Here is a 20832-nt window from a genome sequence, read left to right as displayed (position 1 = left end):
ATTTGATTCTTAAATTTAGATTTTATCTCATATTTTAATTTTAACGGAATTTAAATTTAAAGATTAAGTAAAAAATTTATTAAATTCAATGAAAACATAATTTTATCTCTTGTATTAATATATTAAAGTCTATATTCTTAATTGATATCGAATGAATTCAAAGATCAACTCGATTAGCACGAACCAAGTTACTTCCGTAGTTAAATATTTAAGGGGTCGTTATCCCTTGAGGTTCTAAATTCGAGCATCATACATGTATGATATAAAAGTTCAATGTCAAATGTTTAGAGTTTGTTTGAGAATGTTTATGAAAGTGCTTTTGACCCAAAAATCCATTTGAAACGCAAAAACAATCTCAAACACCTCGTTTTCAACCAAAACTTCACGTTTCAATCGAGGTTATTGACTCAAACTAAAAAGCTAGAATAGCGATGCCTTTATATTGAAAAACTCGTTAAAAAAGTTTACATGAAGAAAAATTCTTAAACAAACTATCTTATATTCATATCATATTTAAACTTCATGAAGTTGTTCGAACCTGTTAGAACTTCAACCTAATAGTTAGGTTCCTATAAGTTTTAAGCTCTTTTGAGTTTCCAAATTTAAGGAAAACCCGCACCGTAATCACTCGAATTCTGATATTCATGGAGCATGCAATAATCAATAAGCAGTTCTAATGCTGTGAAGGGCTAAAAAAACCACCAAAATTTTTCTTTTAGGAATTATATCAAACACTGAAAATGCAATTAAATAATTCAAGTATAATACACTGATTTTATAAATCATATTTTGTATAATACATAATCAATTTGTTTATATCAAATTGTAGAGTTTATTGTTGAGAGGTAGCTCACAACCTTCTTTTTCTCCGCCAAAAACTACAAGAAGAAAATGAAAAAGAGTTCATTAAAGCAAATTCCATTCCACTCTCTTCTGTAGCCTCTGGCTTTACTTCCCAAATTTTACTCTCTCAGTCCATCACTACCCAAACACATTTAAGAAACACGGCAGAGCGAAACCAAAACCACCACAAAAATGGCGGGAACCCATTAAGCCTTTTCGGCCCTTCCTAAAACCCCCATATCTCTTCCTATGCTTAAGCTTTCCTTAATCCTCACCATCCCCAATAAACCCAAAATTCCTCTCTTGTTTTTCCGCTCTCTCAAAAGCCCCGACCTTTTTTCTACTTTTCACTGTTGGAGAAAGCGAAATATGTCCACCAAAATCGTAGCCGAGTATGCCAAGTCCGGAAGGTCCTCTTGCAAGAAATGTGGCGAAGCCATAACTGCTAAGGCCCTGAGGTTGGGTCTTGTTTCCAGAGATCCTAGAGGCTTTGACATGACCAAATGGCATCACTTGCATTGCTTCGCTGGGAAAATTGATTCCTTTGATGGAATAAAAGGCTTTGACTCTCTCAAGGTTGAACCTTTCTATCCTTATTCCTTGCAGCTATATATGTATATGTGTATGTGTGGGTGTGTGTGTGTGTTTGGGTTTTGATTGAAAAGTGTTTTTTTTGTTTTGATGTTGGTGGTGTTAGGGTGTTGACCAGGAAGCTTTAAAGAAATTTGCTGATGGGTCTATTAAATCGACCAAGAAGGTACTTTGTTAATTTTCAGACTTGTGATTCTAAATATGAACTGATTTCATCTCATGCTGATTAATTTACGAGTTTGCTAGTTACTTTAGCTTGGACTCTTCATAGCACAATTCAGTGTGATTTGAAAAATACTAGTTTTAATCATATCTGATTTATGTCGTGTATTGTGTCTAGGACACAGTCAATTAATAAAGTATTACTTGAATTTCAATTAAATGATGATGAACACGTTTTGTCCAAGAGGACTTAAGTTCTGTGTTTTGTTTAACTCTGCGTTGTCACGTGTGTCATGAGACGCTAAAATGTATTGCTTATTCTCTCTCCTACCTGAAACTATACATTAAGAACAGATAAGTAATTTTAACTGAAACAACCATTTCCCCGCCATTTTTATCCTGTGCAGCATATTGTCTAATGTAAATTGGCTTGAGCTAGAGTTAAGAACAAGTTTGAAAGGGGCACTTTTTGTTGGAGATTTTATTTTTTTCAGAATCGGACAGTCTCGAACCAGTACTAAATTTGTATGAAATGTAATTGTAGTCACATGCAGTTCCGATGTTTTGCCTTTCATGTAGATTCGGTTGCTGATAAAATGTGCCATGTTATCTTCACTTGGTAATGTGTTTAGCTTTCTGTGTTCTTTCTTTCCTTTTTTGTTTAGATGAAGAAGATATGCTTTAGGTGTATAAGTATTTTTGAGGATGGGAAAAAAACCCTAAAATGAAACTTATGGTTTTCCACTTTCATCTTTGTTAGTGTATCAGTTTCATTTATCTATTTCATTAACAGTTGCAGGGAAAAGAAGATGAAGGGAAAAGAAAAGAAGATGAAGAAATTGAATCAGAGAAAAGCATTTCAAAGAAAATTAAGGTAGGGGACTATCCCTTTCCACTTTCTTGCATGATATAGCGACCTTCGGAAAGGAAAGGAGAACCAGTTTTCCATTTTCACCTTTGCAATGCACTTATTATTATTTATCTATAATATTTTGTGCCATATCCTGCTCCTCATACCGAGAGGCGAGAACCTATAAATTTAAAGAAATAATGAAGTGGAGGAAAATAAGGGCAGATGATAATTTTTTTCCTCATTTCTTGTATGTTGAGAAACCTAAAGAATAAAGAAAGGAAATAACATTAATCACATATTATTAATTCCAACCACTGATTAGCTTTAAATTTGTATGCTCTTAACTAGTTGTCAGCACCTGATGAGAAAGCTCAATTGGACATAGCCTTTTCTATCTCAGATGTCAAGGATAAGTATAAGGTATAGTATATTTTTCTTGTTATTTATTTTGTTTTTGAACCTTAACATATTCTAAGGAAGTTTATTTATAGCTCATATGTTTATATAATTGTTACAAAGTTTTCTGCATTTGTCTGTTTGTATCTTTTTCTTTGCTTTAGGATGCTAATTTAGAACCAAAATGGAAGGTATTCCAGACAGTTATATTTCTTGAACGGGTAAGATGCCAATCATATAGTACAGTTGAGAAATGAAGAAAAACTGACTGCTTTCATGTTAGTGGATGCTGAAAGTTCAATAATTGGTCTAACATTGCAGATTCAATCTATTTTTATTTCTTCATACTTATTTCTTTCTGTTGAAAACATTTTGATATTTCGATATAACAAATTAAGTTAAATGAATTTTAAGATTTTCCAAAATGATTTTCTAAGTATATTCGATATAATTATTTGAATATCAAAACATTACTCAAAATATTTCAAAAATCATTTTTAATCCTTACTTAAGTGTAAAATTAAGTTTTAATCTTAAAACAATTTCAAAATAATCTTTCAAAGTATCTCGAATCATTTCAAAGCCAAAAATTCCAGATTGCTCAGAGGGAACCGATTCCCCTCCCAAGGGATATCGATTCCCCCTTAAATGGTTTGGCTTCGAGATTTCCAGAATACTCGGAGGGAACCGATTCCCCCATAGGGGGTACCGATTTCCCCTTGTTCAACGGTCGAAATATTTGAATTTTATACTTAGGGAACCGATTCCCTATGAGGGAAACCGATTCTCCCCACGCTCCAAACTGTTTTATTAATTGTTTTCATACTAAAACGGCTATATGATCTTCACTAATCATCCCCAACGTTCAGAAGTGATTCAATGTGTATTTAAACAAGTTCTGAAGCCCTTGATCAATAAAAATCATAGAGAAACAAGAGAGAAAGCATCAATCATCAAGTTTGTGCAAATCAAGCCAATTTTCCTTTCAATATTCATTTTGCTTTCAAGAACACCATTTGTGCTCATTTGTAATTATCTTTGAGTGTTATTTTCTTGTTCTAGAATTGTGCAAACATCTTACCTTGTGAGGTTTTCCTTGTAAGTTTGCAAATTTGTAATCTTCTCTTTGGGAAAAGAGTGTTATCAAGAATTGGGGTATATTCTTGAGGGTGTTGTAAGGTTATCTCTTTGGCCTCAAAAGAAAGAACAAATTAGTGAATTTGTTGGAAATCCTTAGTGTGGATAACTAAGGTAGTGGACATAGACTTTGATTGAGAAAGTCGAACCACTCTAAATAGCTGTGCAAATCTTTTCAATTTTCTGCAAAAGCTTCCACTGAATTTTTAATTGCCAATTCACCCCCTCTTGGCTAATTCCTTCGATCGATTAACTCAACAATTGGTATCAGAGTTTAACTCATTTGAAGGTTTAATCGCCTCTTGAGTCGATTCGGGAAGAGTTATATCGATTATCAAAGTCATCAATGGCCTCCGCTTCAAACTTCGACTCCGGTCTCGATTTGATGCCCGTCAACAAGCCTCCTTTCTTCAATGGAGTTAACTATGCCTATTGGAAGAATAGAATGATGTACTTCATTCAAGCAAGTGACATGGGAGCATGGAATGCTGTAGAAGAATGATACATCAAACCTCTCACTCATCCAAGGTTGTGGAGTGAAGGAGAGACAAGAATGTTCCAGCTCAACTCCAAAGCCATCCATATCATTTTTTGTGCTCTTGGACCAGATGAATACGAAAGAGTTTCATCGTGTACAACCGCCAAAGAAATATGGACAAACTTCAAGTCACTCATGAAGGTACCGATGAGGTAAAGAAATATAAAATTAGTATTCTAACGCATAGCTATGAAAATTTTAGGATGAAACCAAATGAAGATATCAAAGCTATGACGGATAGATTTTCAACGATTGTCAATGGTCTCAAATCATATGGAGAGATCATTTCAAATGAAAAGCTTGTGAGGAAGTTAGTCTACTCCCTCCCAAAATCGTGGCAATCAAAGAAGACGGCAATCATCGAGTCTAAGGACTTAACGTCCTTAACTCTTGAAGAGCTAATTGGGTCACTCCTCACTCATGAAATGATGCTCGAAGATGAGGTGGACCTCGACAAAATTGACGAGACACCAAAGGAGAAGGAGAAGAAGAAAAATATTGGAGTTGCTCTCAAATCCACAAAAGATGAGAGTGATTCGAATAACGATGACGAGGAAATGACATTGTTTGCCAAACGGTTCAGAAAAATGATAAGACTTTATCGAGGAAGAAAATTTAAACGAAATGAAGGCCTCAAAAATGAACCGAAAGAGAAAGACCCAATCATTTGCTACGAATGCAAAAAGCCAGGGCATGTTAAATATGATTGCCCACAATTGAAGAAAAATGGTCAATCAAAGAATAAGCACAAAGCTCATGTGGCTACATGGAGCGATGAAGAAAGTTCCGATGAAGAGGAACAAGAAGTAGCTAACTTGTGCTTGATGGCATTTGGGGAAGATTCTAAGGTAACCTCTAACTCATCCGATTTTGATGATTTATCCTATGATGAGTTATTAGAGGAATATAATGGGTTGGCTTCGGATTATGAGAAATTATTTTTAAAATATAAAAACGATGTTTCAAAATTGAAAAATGAAAACAAACTCATATCCAAAACCAACAACGATCTTGAAAGTAAAATCAAAGATTTGCAAATCAAACTAGAAGAGTTTTAAAAGAAAAATTTAGATTTGCAAAATTTACTTTCAAAGATCAATGATGATCATCAAAAGAAAATTGATGATCTTAAAACTTCTTTTGATAAAGTTGGAACAAAACATTTTGAAAAAGGTGAAAATTCAAAATCCAACTTTGCTAGAAAAAGTTTTAGAAACTACAATCATAGAGGTCCCCAAAGAACCTCTAATGGAAAAATCGTTAGAAGTATGTGGGTTCCTAAAGAACTCATTACTACTAAAGATAAAAATATCCTACACAAATGGATACCTAAGGGGACTAGGATTTTGGAAACTAATGAATATGGACCCAAAAGAATTTGGGTACCAAAAATAAAAAATTAATCTATGTTTGTAGGGAAATGAGCATTGCTACAAGGCACGGGAAACAAATTCAAATTCATGGTACCTTGATAGTGGATGCTCAAGACATATGACCGGAGACAAAAGCCGATTCATTGAGCTTAACGCCAAAAATGGAGGAGAAGTGACTTTTGGAGACAATTCAAAAGGTCACATTGAAGGTATTGGTATAATAGGTAATACCTCTTCCATACAAATTAAGAATGTTTTATATGTGAATGGATTAAAGCATAATCTATTGAGTATTAGTCAATTATGCGATAAAGGATTCAATGTCTTATTTGAAATTAATGGTTGTAAAATCATTGACATTGCATCTAATCGGATTATGCTTGTTGGTCATAGAATAGGGGACATTTACATGGTGCATTTAGATTCTTTTGATATAACTAATTTATGCCTAGTTGCTAAAGATGAACATGATAGTTGGTTATGGCATAGGAGACTATGACATGCTAGTATGAGTGTTTTGCAATGACTAATTCAAGGTGATTTAGTTCGAGGGTTGCCTAAGCTTAAATTTGATAATGATAAAATATGTGATGCTTGTGCTAAAGGAAAACAAAAGCGTGTTTCTTTTAAATCCATTAATGACGTATCACTAGTAGAGTATTACAATTGATCCATGTAGATCTTTTTGGGCCAACTAGGACTACTAGCTTGGGTGGAAAACAATATGCATTTGTCTTGGTAGATGACTATTCTAGATATACTTGGGTTCTATTTTTAAGTACTAAAATGCCTCCATATTTTCAATCTTTTATGGAGACATTTGATTACCGATATGCGACCATGGATTCGCGCTTTAATTCTATAGAGTTTCATTTATCCACAATGGGAGCTCAACAATTAGAAATTCTTCGGGAAATGCGTGCAAATAATGAAGCAACCAACGCACGTATTAATGACCTCACTAACGAAATGGCCGCTATGCGAGCTCGTTTTCCTCCTCCTGATCCGGATATGTGATTAAATGTTTTACTTTGTTTTCCAAACTTATTGTTTTAACATTTTGAATATTTTGGAATGTTTGAATTTATGGATGGTGTGAACTTATATGTTTGGTGTGATTTACTCATTATTGCATCATTTACATCATTATTAGCAATATGACCAATTTTACCATATCACATTGTTTATGAATATTGATTATGAAACTAATGGCTAACGGTTCTCTTGATTGTGATCTTAGCAGCTTATGCATACATATACCTAATCAATTGGCTACATATTTTTCACGTTTATTTAAATCTTTTTGATTTAACAAAAAGGGGGAGAAGTGTGTTTTAAGTGTGTTTTTAAAATGATAAATGGGAGAAGTGTTAAAGTAAGGGAGAGTAATTTCAAAACTTGATTTCAAAATCTTAAAATTACTAAAATGTTTTGTTATATCAAAAAGGGAGAGATTGTTGAAAACATTTTGATATTTCGATATAACAAATTAAGTTAAATGAATTTTAAGATTTTTCAAAATGATTTTCTAAGTATATTCGATATAATTATTCGAATATCAAAACATTACTCAAAATATTTCAAAAATCATTTTTAATCCTTACTTAAGTGTAAAATTAAGTTTTAATCTTAAAACAATTTCAAAATAATCTTTCAAAGTATTTCGAATCATTTCAAAGCAAAAAATTCCAGATTGCTCAGAGGGTACCGATTCCCCCTGAATGGTTTGGCTCCGAGATTTCCAGAATGCTCGGAGGGAACCGATTCCCCCATAGGGGGTACTGATTCCCCCTTGTTCAACGGTCGAAATATTTGAATTTTACACTTATGGAACTGATTCCCTATGAGGGGAACCGATTCCCCCCACGCTCCAAACTGTTTTATTAATTGTTTTCACACTAAAACGGCTATATGATCTTCACTAATCATCCCCAACGTTCAGAAGTGATTCAATGTGTATTTAAACAAGTTCTGAAGCCCTTGATCAATAAGAAATCATAGAGAAACAAGAGAGAAAGCATCAAACATCAAGTTTGTGCAAATCAAGCCAATTTTCCTTTCAATATTCATTTTTCTTTCAAGAACACCATTTGTGCTCATTTGTAATTATCTTTGAGTGTTCTTTTCTTGTTCTAGAATTGTGCAAACATCTTACCTTGTGAGGTTTTCCTTGTAAGTTTGCAAATTTGTAATATTCTCTTTGGGAAAAGAGTGTTCTCAAGAATTGGGGTATATTCTTGAGGGTGTTGTAAGGTTATCTCTTTGGCCTCAAAAGAAAGAACAAATTAGTGAATTTGTTGGAAAATCCTTAGTGTGGATAGCTAAGGTAGTGGACGTAGACTTTGATTGAGAAAGTCGAACCTCTAAATCGTTGTGCAAATCTTTTCAATTTTCTGCAAAAGCTTCCACCAAATTTTTAATTGCCAATTCACCCCCCTCTTGACTAATTCCGTCGATCGATTAACTCAACACCTTCACTTTCATCATTTTATTTATTTGATTTTTTTGGGGCATATCCAAATACTTCTTACGTCGAGACATAAAATAATGGTCATGACTCTTTATTTCTTATAATTGATTTGCTGGTATGGAGCACTTAAGTTATATGGTGATAAGGTGACATCTCCCTTTTATACTCCTCAGGATGATGGTCTCCATGATTCTGGCAAAATTGCTGCTTTTGATTTTGATGGCTGTCTGGCTGACACATCTGTTAAAAGGTATGGTTGTATGCAGTTTTCTTTGCATTTAATTATGGCTGTTCTACATACTTATTTTTGACATTGCATAAATCTGAGTATCTGACATGTATTTAATTGGATGAATAAAGTAAATACATTTTTTCTCTGTAAGTTGGTTTCACATCTTTGTTAAACGAGATTCTTGAATTCAGTTAGTTTGTTGTACGATATTCACTTGCATGCTCATATTTTAACTTGTTTTTGGTTCTGAATGATGTTACATTCTTTTGAACATTTTTCCTTCCCATACATTTTCCTTCAACATAACTGCCGTGCAGGGAATAGGAATTAGAGGTTTAGGGGGTATGGGGAATAAAAGGGAAATGGTATTGTGCCAATGAATGTGGGTGGGGCCTTGCGAATGTGGTATGCCCAACCATAAGTGCTCTGATGTAAGTGTCAAATTGAAGCAGCTGCTCACTTTTTGAATTGATGTCTTTCAGAGTAGGTGCAGGTGCTTGGTCTCTTATGTATCCTTCAATACCAGAGAAGCTGCAGAATCTTTATGAAGAGGGCTTTAAGCTGGTTTTGTTTCGTGTTCTAAAAGCTTTTTCATTGTTTTATTTTCCAAGAAAATATAATTGATGTGCATTTGTTATCTGTTTTGGTTCTTGCAATATTTAGGTAATCTTTACAAACGATTCCAATATTGACCGCTGGAAGAATAAAAGGCAGGTAGCGGTGGACTAAAAAATTGGACGATTCAACAATTTCATCAAGCAAGTAAAGGTTCCAATGCAGGTTTGGTTTGCTCCCTTTAGTTCATTCCTCTGTAGAAAGAAAGTATCTCAAATCTATTTAAACTTCAACAAATCTTGAATAATTTCTGGTGCTGAACTTAAATAAGCAATGATGTTGCTTCTTGAAATAATTACTCCCAGTCTTCCTCTCATTGGTGTTTTATTTATCAAGGTGTTGCTCAAACTTTTACCATGGGATCTTTCACTGAGAAGAGTGGGGTAAATACATTCATCTGGCTGGCCCCAACTAGTTTGAGATTAGGGTTTTTTTTAATCGAATCAAATGGTGCTGCTTAAAGTTTCTGGCAAAACAAAAAATGGTATTAATGGGGACAATCCAGACTTTACAATGCATGATGCTGTCTGAACAATGAATTACAAACTCATCCTTATCTCTGTAATAGCGGGGTCATCTATTCCTTTATAGTAAACTGTGGAATGTGTGTAAACTTCTCTACTATAATTTATATATAGTAAGAATTTGGAAGGTCTTCAATGTTTTTTATCTGTGCAGGTTTTTATAGCTTGTGGCATAGGGAGTTCTGGCGGTAAAGCAGATGACCCTTTCCGCAAACCAAATCCTGGGATGTGGCACATCATGGAGAAACAGTTCAATTCTGACATTCCAATTGATATGGATCAGTTATTTTCTCCATCTTCTTTATCTTGTTTCACTATTCTAAACATTTAAGTAGCTATTCTTGTACAACTTGCTGCTAATGATTCTTAAATTTTTGTAGTAAAATCATCTGATCTGGGTGTTTAACGTTTGTATTTCTCAATATCACATTTTATAGGAACACAGATTTGACAGAAAGCTCTAATTGTCTGTGTTGTAGATCCTTTTATGTTGGCGATGCTGCTGGGAGGCCTAACGATCATAGTGATGCCGATATTAAATTTGCACAGGTGTTATTTAACTTGTTCTTTTTTTTATTTATTTATTCTGAAAGCATTTTTTTTATAGAAGATGAGGCCTCGTAAAAAACCCCCTTTTTTACCCTCCATGTTATGAAAGTAACATGAAGGGCATTGAAAGGAGGAAAAGAGCGCCTATAATTATATTAAACAGAAGAATAGTACATTGCCAACCCTTACAACAAACAAAACTTCCCAAAAAGCATAAGACTTAAAAACCACTATCAGCTGGACAGCGTAGTCACTAATAACATAAGACTGAGAACCAAAATCTGCAGTAACAAAGTGAAACATACACACCAACTCCCCAAATACTAAGGCAGCAAATCAACCTATACCATCTTTAGCTAATCTGTCCGCTTCCCAATTAGCAACCCTCAAGATAAGCCTTAACGTAATGTCCAACCCTTCCATAGTAGAGACTATCTCCTTCACCAATGATTGGAATAAAGGGGTGCTTAATTTCGGATTTTTGATCCACTTCAGCGCGTTGGAAGAATCTGATTCTAAAATAATCCTCTGGTTAAGAACCCCACCTGAATCAATAAGCAAACCCAACCCCCTCTTAATCGCCAGAAGTTCTGCCATAATCGGGGGACCTCCCCCAACATTTTCAGCAAACCAATGAATCAACCTACCACTGCTGTCCCTAATCAGGCCTCCTATACCTCCTTTGTTCCACCCCTTCACCATTGCTCCATCAACATTAATCTTTATAAACCCAACTGGAGGAGGAACCCAGCACGAAGGCTTGGATCTTACTTTGTAACTAACCATTGAATCAGCAAGTGTTAGATCACCCACAAGGGAATCAAAAGGAATCTGCGTATCAAAACTAGTAGCAAACCAAGAAACTATTCTAAACCGAGCAATAAAGAACAACAACACCACATCCAATTTCCCTTTCTTAAAAATAACTTCATTCCTAATTTTCCAAACCGTCCACAAGACTGCCCTTGGAATGTATTTCCAAATACTAGAATTCGGAAGAAGCTCGTCCCACTGAGTGATGCAATCTAAGGGTTTATTAGGAATCACCCAAGCAACATCCCACAAATTCAAAAATCTGACCCACAGTCCCCAAGCAACCTCACAATGCAGAAAAAGATGGGAAACATATTCACCAAATCTGCCACACAACGGACATAAGGAATCTTCAATTCCAGCCACTCCACGCTTTAACAATTCCTCCTTAACCGCCACTCTTAGATGAACTACTTGCCATAAAAAGGTTTCAACACGGGGAGGTGCTATCCCTACCCAAATATTTCTGTCCCAAAAATCCTGATTCCCCTCAATACCATCCGAGTCAAAGAAACTCTTGATACATGAATTATTAGAGAAGCAGCCCTCTCCATTCCCAAACCAAATCCAACAATCTTCCTCATCATGAGACAAAGAGGTGTTATTCAGCAAAGAAATCAGATGCAACCATTGATCAACCTCCCAATCCACCAGATTTCTTCTGAATTGAATATCCCACACCCAGCCTGCAGCATGACTCTCCCTAAATTCCACTACTTTCTCCTCTTTATTCGTCGAAAGAGTGTACAATCTAGGGAACAAATCTTTGAGGGGGACTTCTCCCAACCAAGCATCATTCCAAAATACCACAGAATGGCCATTTCTAGTTTTCCACCTCAAATTACTCCTAATGCAGACACCAAATCCATCATTGGAAAAGAAGTTATTGATCACTCCTCTCCAAATCCAAGAGGCACGAGCAGTCAAAGAACTCTCTACCTTTTTGGAGTTCGGGTCCAAATTATTAACACAACAGACTACTCTCTTCCACCAAGAATCCTTTTCAGAGGCAAACTTCCAAAGCCATTTACCCAACAATGCTCTATTCAGAATAGCTAAGTTCGGGATCCCTAGGCCCCCCAACCTTCTCGGCTTGCTGACCAAACCCCAATTCACCCAATGTATGTTTCTTTTATCAGTCGACCCCCCCATAAATATGCTGCCATTATAGAATTTAATTTCTGCAGCACCGAAACTGGAATTCGAAATAAAGAAAGGAAATAAATGGGAAGAGAGCACAAAACTGATTTGATCAACACCACCCTTCCTGCTAATGCTAGAGAATTCACCTTCCAGCCAGACAACCTATTATAAAAATTCTGCACTATTGGCTCCCACATTGCAACAGAATTTCTCCTAGACCCCAGAGGCAGGCCTAAGTAATCTGCTGGAAACTTACCCACTGAACAACCAATTTCCTTAGACCAGTCAACAAGCACATCCTCCTCAATATTGATTCCGTAAATTTTGCTCTTGACTAGATTAATCTTCAACCCCACCAATAGTTCGTAAATCAAAAGCACCCTTCTAACATTCTTCAAATCCCGAATTGAAGCCTTTGAAAAGATAATAAGATCATCCGCAAATTGTAGGTGCGAGAGCTTGAAAAAACGATCTTGAGCTCCCAACTCAAAACCCGAAAACAGTCCCAAATCCACTGCTTTAGTTAACATCAAATGAAGCAATTCACCACCCAAATTAAACAAGGGTGATAACGAACATCCCTGTCTAAGACCTCTTTTTGTATGAATTTTCTCAGTAGGAGTCTCATTCAGTAAAACAGAAACTGAAGCAGTTGACATACACTGAAACATCCAAGAACGCCATTTTTCGCCAAACCCCATTTTACCCAAAATTTTCAACAAAATCAACCAATCAACTGAATCATATGCTCTCTTGAAATCCACCTTAAAAACCACCCCCTTCAACCCTTTCTTCCTCCAGAAGTCGATTCCTTCATTCGCTATAAAGGAACAGTCCAGAATACTCCTCCCTCGGATAAAAGCAAATTGGGACGGACTAATAATGTCATTAATGCATAAACTGAACCTCCTAGCCAAGACCTTTGACAAAATTTTGTATAGCCCTCCCACAAGGCTAATTGGCCTAAAATCCCCCATCCCCTCCGGGTTAATCTTCTTAGGAATAAGAGAAATAAAGGAATGGTTCACCTCCAGATCCCACTCCTTCCCCTCGAAAAAGTCCTTAAAAAACAGCATAATATTCTCTTTCAAACTAGACCAGAATTTCTTGAAAAAGCCTAAATTCAAGCCATCCGGGCCAGGAGCTTTGTTGCTATCCGAATCAGCAATTGCTCTCCAAACTTCTTCTTCCGAAAATGGCTTTTCAAGTGTTAACCTCTGCCCTTCCGATAATTTTAAAAATTCCAGATTTATATCCTCAGCCTCCAAAGAATTTTCCTGAGAAAACAGACCATTGAAAAACTCCACTACAGAATTTCTAATTGAGGTATGATCTTCTATGACTTCATTCCCCACTAAAAGGGACTTAATGCCATTGTTTCTCCCTCTAACTGAAGCAGTATGGTGGAAGAATCTGGTGTTCTTATCACCCTCCAATCTCCATTTCAGTCTCGATATTTGCAACCAAATCGATTCTTCTTTCTTTTAGAGGTCCCATAAATCCCTCTTTGCTTCAATTATTGACCTCATTGTCACCGAGGAAAGGCCTTGTTGCATATCCAACTCCATTTCGTGAATTCTTTTCTCCAACTTTTTAATTTTTCCAGGCAATTCTAAATAACCCCTCCCAGACCATCTAATTACCACGCCCTTCACCCTCTTAAACACCATAGACATGGACTTCCCCTTTTCCTCTTTGCAAATAATATCCAGCTCCTTACCCATCATCTCAGTAAAACCCTCCTCCTCCATAACATAGTTAAACAACCTAAACGGCTTCAGGCCCCAATTGCAATCCTTGTTCTCCAGCAGAATAATATTATGATCAGAAACTGACCTTGCCTGTAATGACTGACTTAGCTTCGGGAACAAGCTAACTAATCTCTGATCCACCAAAAAACGATCCAACCTCTCAAACGTAGGAAGTTCCCTATTATTACACCATGTAAACCGGCCTCCAGACAAAGGCAAATCTAGCATATTAGCCTTACTCACAAAGTCCCTAAAAATATTCATAGTCACCGAATTCACAGCTCCTCCTTCTTTCTCCTCCTGTGACAAAACTACATTGAAATCTCCTCCTACGCATAATGGACATTCCACGTTATCCAAGAAAGATAATAATTCCCTGAAAAATGCCTCTTTCTCTGCATCCAGACTAGGGCCATACACATTAATGAAACAACAACTTCCTGGGAGTCCCACCATAGTTCCTTTTAAAGCTACAAATCTGCTATAAAGGACTACATCTTCCATCACAAATTCCTTCTGATTCCACAAGGTTATTAATCCACCAGCAGAACCTATGGAAGGGGCTACAGCCGATCCAGTAAGTAGTTTCCCCCCCATTTTCCTCACTAACACATGGCTGACAACCTCCAATTTGGACTCTTGCAAAAATAGAATTGTAGGTTTTTTATCATCCACAAACCTCCTAATAGCTCGAGCTTTCACTCTCCTACCCAAACCTCTAACATTCCAAGACATCATCGACCACTCAACCATCAATAATATATCATAACCTTGCAACTCAGCTACAACTACTGAAGCTCCTTCGAATTACTTTCATTCACCAACGGAACCATTTTAGCCATAAAAGCTTCCTCTCCTCCTTTAAATTTCACCCCCAACAATTTGGACACATTCCAACACTCCAATGCCTCTGCCACCCCATCATTCTCATTCTCTACAAAGGAAGCTAACTCCTTGCCATTGCAACTCTTAACTTCCCACCTCCTAGAATAAACATTCTTATAAAAACCTCTTTCAATGTTACTTACCGACGCACTTCTCCCAGAATGACGACGCCTCGCCGGTGATATAGATCGATTCTGCAGGTTTAACGCAGATTGATCACCAATTGCCATTTCTGCAGATTGGATACGAACAGTATTCGACCTTAATATCCCTTGAACAGGCCCACTTGTTTGACTTCTGACCAAGCTGGTATTAAGCCCATTATCTTGTACACCCTTATCCTGGCCCAAGGTGACTCCTTCCACAGATCTCTCATTTTCTCTTTCTTCATTAAAATCCTCTGACAATCTCTGTTGACTGGAACCATCACCTACTGCTGCTACCTCCGCAGAACAAAAGTCATCAGCCAACAAATGTTTTGTCCCTTCAATTAATTTCAAATTTCCATCGATAACCGTATCAACCCCTTGTTTATCTCCCCGTACCCATGCTTCAACCCTATCCTGAGAGTCTGACACAGACTGATCACCCCACTGCTCATCCTGTCCCTGCTGGACATCCCGCTGGCTCCAGACCGGCGAAATCCCCTCCCGAGAAGCCATTGTTCCGTCATCTTCAACCATATCCTCTAACTCCGGAAAAAACTCATCACTACCTTCCACCTTAATCTTAATCATGAACGACCTCCCATACGTATTTATAATGACATGGGGAGGAATATCAAAGGGACTTTCAACCCTCAATAGCATATAAGCTACTCTACAATCCACTCTGTTAGCAGTTTGTTCCTGTATCTTAACTAGCTTGCCCCATTTCGACGCCAAGCTTGTGAAGAAAGGAACTGACCAACAATTAAGAGGAACTCCAATCATAGAAACTGCACAATAAGGTAATGGCACACCCTCTTCTTCCATAACGTGCTCCAACCTCTCGAACCAGAAGGACAAGGTCTCCCATTTGTTTTCCATCGTTGCAACTTTCTCCTCAGCAGTCTGGAAAACTACCAGACAGGCTTTTTTTGCATAACCCCATTGAATCACTTTTACATTGATTCCTTCAGTCCTTAACGCCCTCTTTACAAACTCAACTTCGAATAAAGGCTTACAAATACCAGTTAACGACGATCTCAACCATGATCTATCCTCCATTGGAATAAAGACTTCCAACTGCTTCTTCACCTCCTTCTTAGCTCCAAAACTCCCCGCTTTCTGGCCCTCAACTTCTTTTGCACCCACAACCATCTCCTTATATGACCTTCCATTGTGAAACTTATTCATCATCTCCTTCTTTCCAGTACCTGCAGCTTGAGATGATGGTAGTTTCCTGAGCAACCCATCTACACCAGCATCTGTAGACCTCGCCCCACTAGTACGTTTGAGACTCCTCGAAATACTTTTCTTCTGATATTTGGCAATCGACACCAATATTCTCCTCCCATCGACCGAGGCGTTGTTCATCTTTTCAATTGCTAGATGCATATCATCTTTTCTAGCAAAATGCACAAAGGCAAAAGTACTATCCTTGTAATAAGGTCTCCTATTAACAAATGGAATGAACACCTTAATCACCTTACCATAATGACTAAAACGATCCCATAATACACTTCTCTGCACTAGCCTACTAAGATTATCCACGAATACAACCCACGATATTTCTCCAGGCGAAGACCTACTTCTGACCGGACGAACAAGACCCTTCGAACTCTCCCTCACTCTCTCTCTACCTTTCTCGCTCATTTTCTTACATTGATATTGTGATCTTGACACACTGGTTTTGATATACAGGTAGCTGAGCAGAAAGTGAAGGATGAGCAGCAGAGGGCGGAAAGGGATCAGGTAATATGAACTATCAGTTGCTTGTAATAACTCGCAATAATAGCCATTTATTCTGAAAGCATTAGTTTCCCATTATTGATTTATGTTTGCAATAACTTGTCTTTCTACTCTGCCATTTTGGCTTGAGATTGGCATATTGAAAACAGCCTTGTTATTTCGATGACAATGCCTTAATTCTTCCGTTGCAATAATCATTATTCCAGTTGTCCTACTATTCTGATTTACACAATTTTGCGGCGTTTACATGGCATTACTGTTGTTTCCACTTAGCCCTTATTGGTAATCTTCAAGAACGAAGAACTATGGTCCTTTTAGTGCATATCTTCTAAACTGCCCTCTCTATCCACTTGTGCCTGTTGAACACCTCAATTATTGATTAATGTATAAACACATATATGCTAAATTAAAATAGATCCATTTTCATGATTTTCTTATGGTTGCAGGCGATAGGCTTGAAATTTTACGTTCCAGAGGACTATTTCATCACGTAGTTTCGGTTAGTGCCTACTGATGCACAACCATTTCAGCATGTAGTACGTTATTAGTCTTAAACTGTATATATTTTTAACAGCAAAACCTGGACTCAAGTTTGTTATTGGAGATTATTATGTTTTAGATTGATTCATTAAGGCCTCTGTTTGCCCTGGCAGAATATTTGATCGGAAATAAAGCTTCATTTGCATCTGCTATCCCTAAAACTGAGCACATTTCTTCCGAACATTAGCTGTGAGTTTCCCAGGCTAAGTCTGTGTGCTTCGATGTCTATGTAGTCTAACATGCTTTATATTGTCATCTTGTTGGAGTTCATGTAAAGATCTTTGATGAGATATTTCTGCAACAGAGCATGACAGAAATAACTCGTATGACTGTTGGTATTTTAAAAGTTTCCAAGTTTTATTTTATATTTTATATTTCATATTCGTTTTATTATTATGTTCGGATTTTTTGATTATCCTTGTGTAAGAATGCAATATGCCACTGCCCCCAAACTGTTAACTGTTTGCTTATTTCTTACTTCAAAGAATAGAAGAATTTCCCTGAAAGCTGAAAGCTATGGTTGCAGAGCATGTGAATTTCCTAGACTAGCGTTACACACCAAATTCTCAAACATCAGAGGTTGGTGACTCCTTCGACCTTGCAGAGGAAGCACGGCGAAATTGCATAGAAGAATATAAATATTTTAATCCGGACAATAGCTTGTAAATGTCAACACCATATGACTTGTAGCTTAGAAAAGCTGTGACTCTGACTTATAGTCTTCAATACATTAGTTTTGAATAGGACGTCATCGGTTACAAATTTTTCCCACCATTCAAATTATGGCTTTCTGTTATTCAAAAGACTTTTAGTTTCATGACTGATGTCTTAAATCTCGAATTATTTGGCCCCATTTTCGTTTTCCTAATAATTTCAAAGTATTTGGTCTCATTCATAGAGTGTTTAGGTGTACTCTGCTGGAAATGCCAAAATAATTGAAAAGAAACTAATGTCGGCGTCACGTATTAAAGTTAGTAGCGTTTGGTTTGCAATGTGAGGATGAATGCTTTTGTTTGCTTATAAACAGAAGACACCCACTCTACTCTTTATTTATCTCAGCCTTCACATTTTACGCACTCCGTTCTCACTTTTTCCTGAGAGCAACATGAAAGTGCGGTTAATACTGTTGTATTTTGTGGTCTTTTCCCACTTCTTTGCCAATGATTCTTCTGCTCTAACAACGAACGCCATGGTGCCCTCATGACCAAAGCGTTGCCTTAGTCCAATTCAACAACTCCTTTTCCATTGATTGCAACCTCAGTTTCCTCAGCAATGTACCTAGGGCTAAGACATTGTCGTGGAAGGAAGGAACAAACTGTTGTTTGTGGGATGGGGTTAAGTGTGATACTGAAATTGGGAATGCGATTGGCCTCGATCTCAGTCCTCATGGTATTACCCTGGAAAATTATTTTACATGTATATCAACTACCAATACCCTGAAAGCCGATGAAACTTTTAAGCAAGCTATCAACTAAAATTCCTGCAATCTACACAGTCCATGAAGACGAGCAGTTCAGTGTGCAGAACCATATATGTCAGCTTGTTCTTCTAGAAGCAGAGCAACTTCATCTTCTCTGGGCCTCTTTTTTTAGGTTACTAGCTGCAACGAGAAGAGAAGATAAACCGTCTGTCAATTCTTGATTTACAGAAGCATTGATAAATTTAATATCCAGTTTTCGTCCTGTCCATCCTTTATAAGGTCCAAATATTTTTATTGAAGTTGATTTTGAAACCTAGGTTACTTGCAATGAATTTTTGGATGGACTATAGGCATTCCCAGGTGAAGAAGTCATTTTCAATGGACTTTCAGTTAGTTTTCCAATGTATTTTAAAATGTTCAATGGAACATCGGGAACTCAAGATATGTTTATTTTAATGAAGACAAGCATACAAAAATTTAGATATGAGCCTAATACGATAATTTTAATTTTAAATTATTTTATTGATTATTTGTAATTAAATTTAACTTTAGACTTTCCTTTACTTATTTAGGGTAATTTAATATTTTTATGATTATTTTAAAGATTTATTTGTGTATCTAACATTAATGGAAAAATACTAGATTTCACTTTTAGTTTTTTTAGAGGCCTAAATAGGCACTCAAAAAAAAGGAGAAAGAAAAACGAGGGAGTCTATAAATACTAGATCAAACCTCTCTTGAGGTTTATCATTGAATATCGAAGTGGAATTTAAAAGGGGAAAATGATTTTAGTTCCTATGTTTTTGGATTTTATACTTGATCCGAAGACTCGATTCCGCACCTTTTAAACGGGTAGGATAATGCATGTCGCAATCCTTCAGAATTATTCATAAGTATATTTTGGTCCTCATTCTTTTAATTACTTTCTAATTTTATTCGATTTTGATTTATTTATTTTATTTTAATTTAATCATTTGTCTTTTTTCTTTTATTTGCTTATTATGTTTATTTTATTCAAATTTGTTTACAGTTAACTGTTTATTTTTTATAAAAATATTCTTTTCCAATGTACTTGGGTCATTTATTTCCTTTTAATTTTAACTTTTTTCTAATTTATTTAATTCATGTCGTTTTCGTTATTCTTAATTTTCTTTTTCTTTTTTATTTTAATATTATTTTTTTGTCTAATGTAACTTATTTTCTTTTCCTTTTTCTTATTTCTTTGTATTTGTATATATTAGTTTATTTAACTCTTTGTATTTATTTATTTCACATTATTTTTAAATTTTGTATTTTCCTATTTGTTTAATTTTTTTAATTCCAACCTTGAGTTTCTTGATTATTTGATTTTAGTCATAGAATTAATCAATGTACTTTAGATTGAACCCCTTAGACTTTATTTTTTTATTTAGGTCCTCACTTAGATTAATTAAGAGAATTTTTAAAATAGTCTACGTTTATGCTCGGAGCCTCAATTTTAGGTTAGTTTATCTTAAATATTTAAGTAGCTTAATTAGGAGAATTTTTAAAATAGTATTCGCTCATGCTTAGGGTTCTATTTTAATTATTCGATCAATAATTTTAAAATCTATTATGTTTAATATTAGAGCCTCAATTTTAAGATTAGTTTTATTAAGTCCCTAAAAATTCATAATTTGTCACTTTAGTTAGATGAAGCCTTAATTAACTCATTTAATGTAATTAGGTTCAATAATTGGTTGTTTGATTGCATAATTTAGTTTAAAAAATAAAGACAATGCTCATTTATTAGGGATTAATAGTGTCTCCTCCACTTATGTTCGGGGTGGCCATTATTATTTTTAGAAATAAATCAACACCGTTTTCAAATTTGTGCATCATGATTTAAAATATATTAAGACAATAATTATTAGGATTAATGATAAACCTCCTCTTATGCCCGGGGTAACTATTATTAATTCTTAAATAAATAAATATCCTTTTTCAAATTGACATACATAACGAATCACAAATTAAATAACAAGCTTAGTGGTCCTATTGATCAATTTGACAAGGTCCCTTCCTTGGAGATTGTTGATTTGTCCAGTAATGAGATACAGGGTCCAATTCCTGCTTTTTCCTAACTT

The 20832-nt window shown here is 35.9% G+C and overlaps 1 pseudogene; it reads left to right on the top strand.

Annotated features, from left to right (window-relative positions):
- The first annotated feature begins 919 nt into the window (after positions 1-919).
- On the top strand, positions 920-17387 carry LOC120127868 (annotated as a pseudogene).
- Positions 17388-20832: the final 3445 nt, after the last annotated feature.

The sequence above is a fragment of the Hibiscus syriacus genome, unplaced genomic scaffold (assembly GCF_006381635.1).
Source record: "Hibiscus syriacus cultivar Baekdansim isolate YM2019G1 unplaced genomic scaffold, ASM638163v2 tig00110472_pilon, whole genome shotgun sequence".
NCBI lineage: Eukaryota > Viridiplantae > Streptophyta > Magnoliopsida > Malvales > Malvaceae > Hibiscus > Hibiscus syriacus.
The sequence above is the reverse complement of the archived record's forward strand: the minus strand, read 5'-3'. Positions and strand labels throughout refer to the sequence as shown.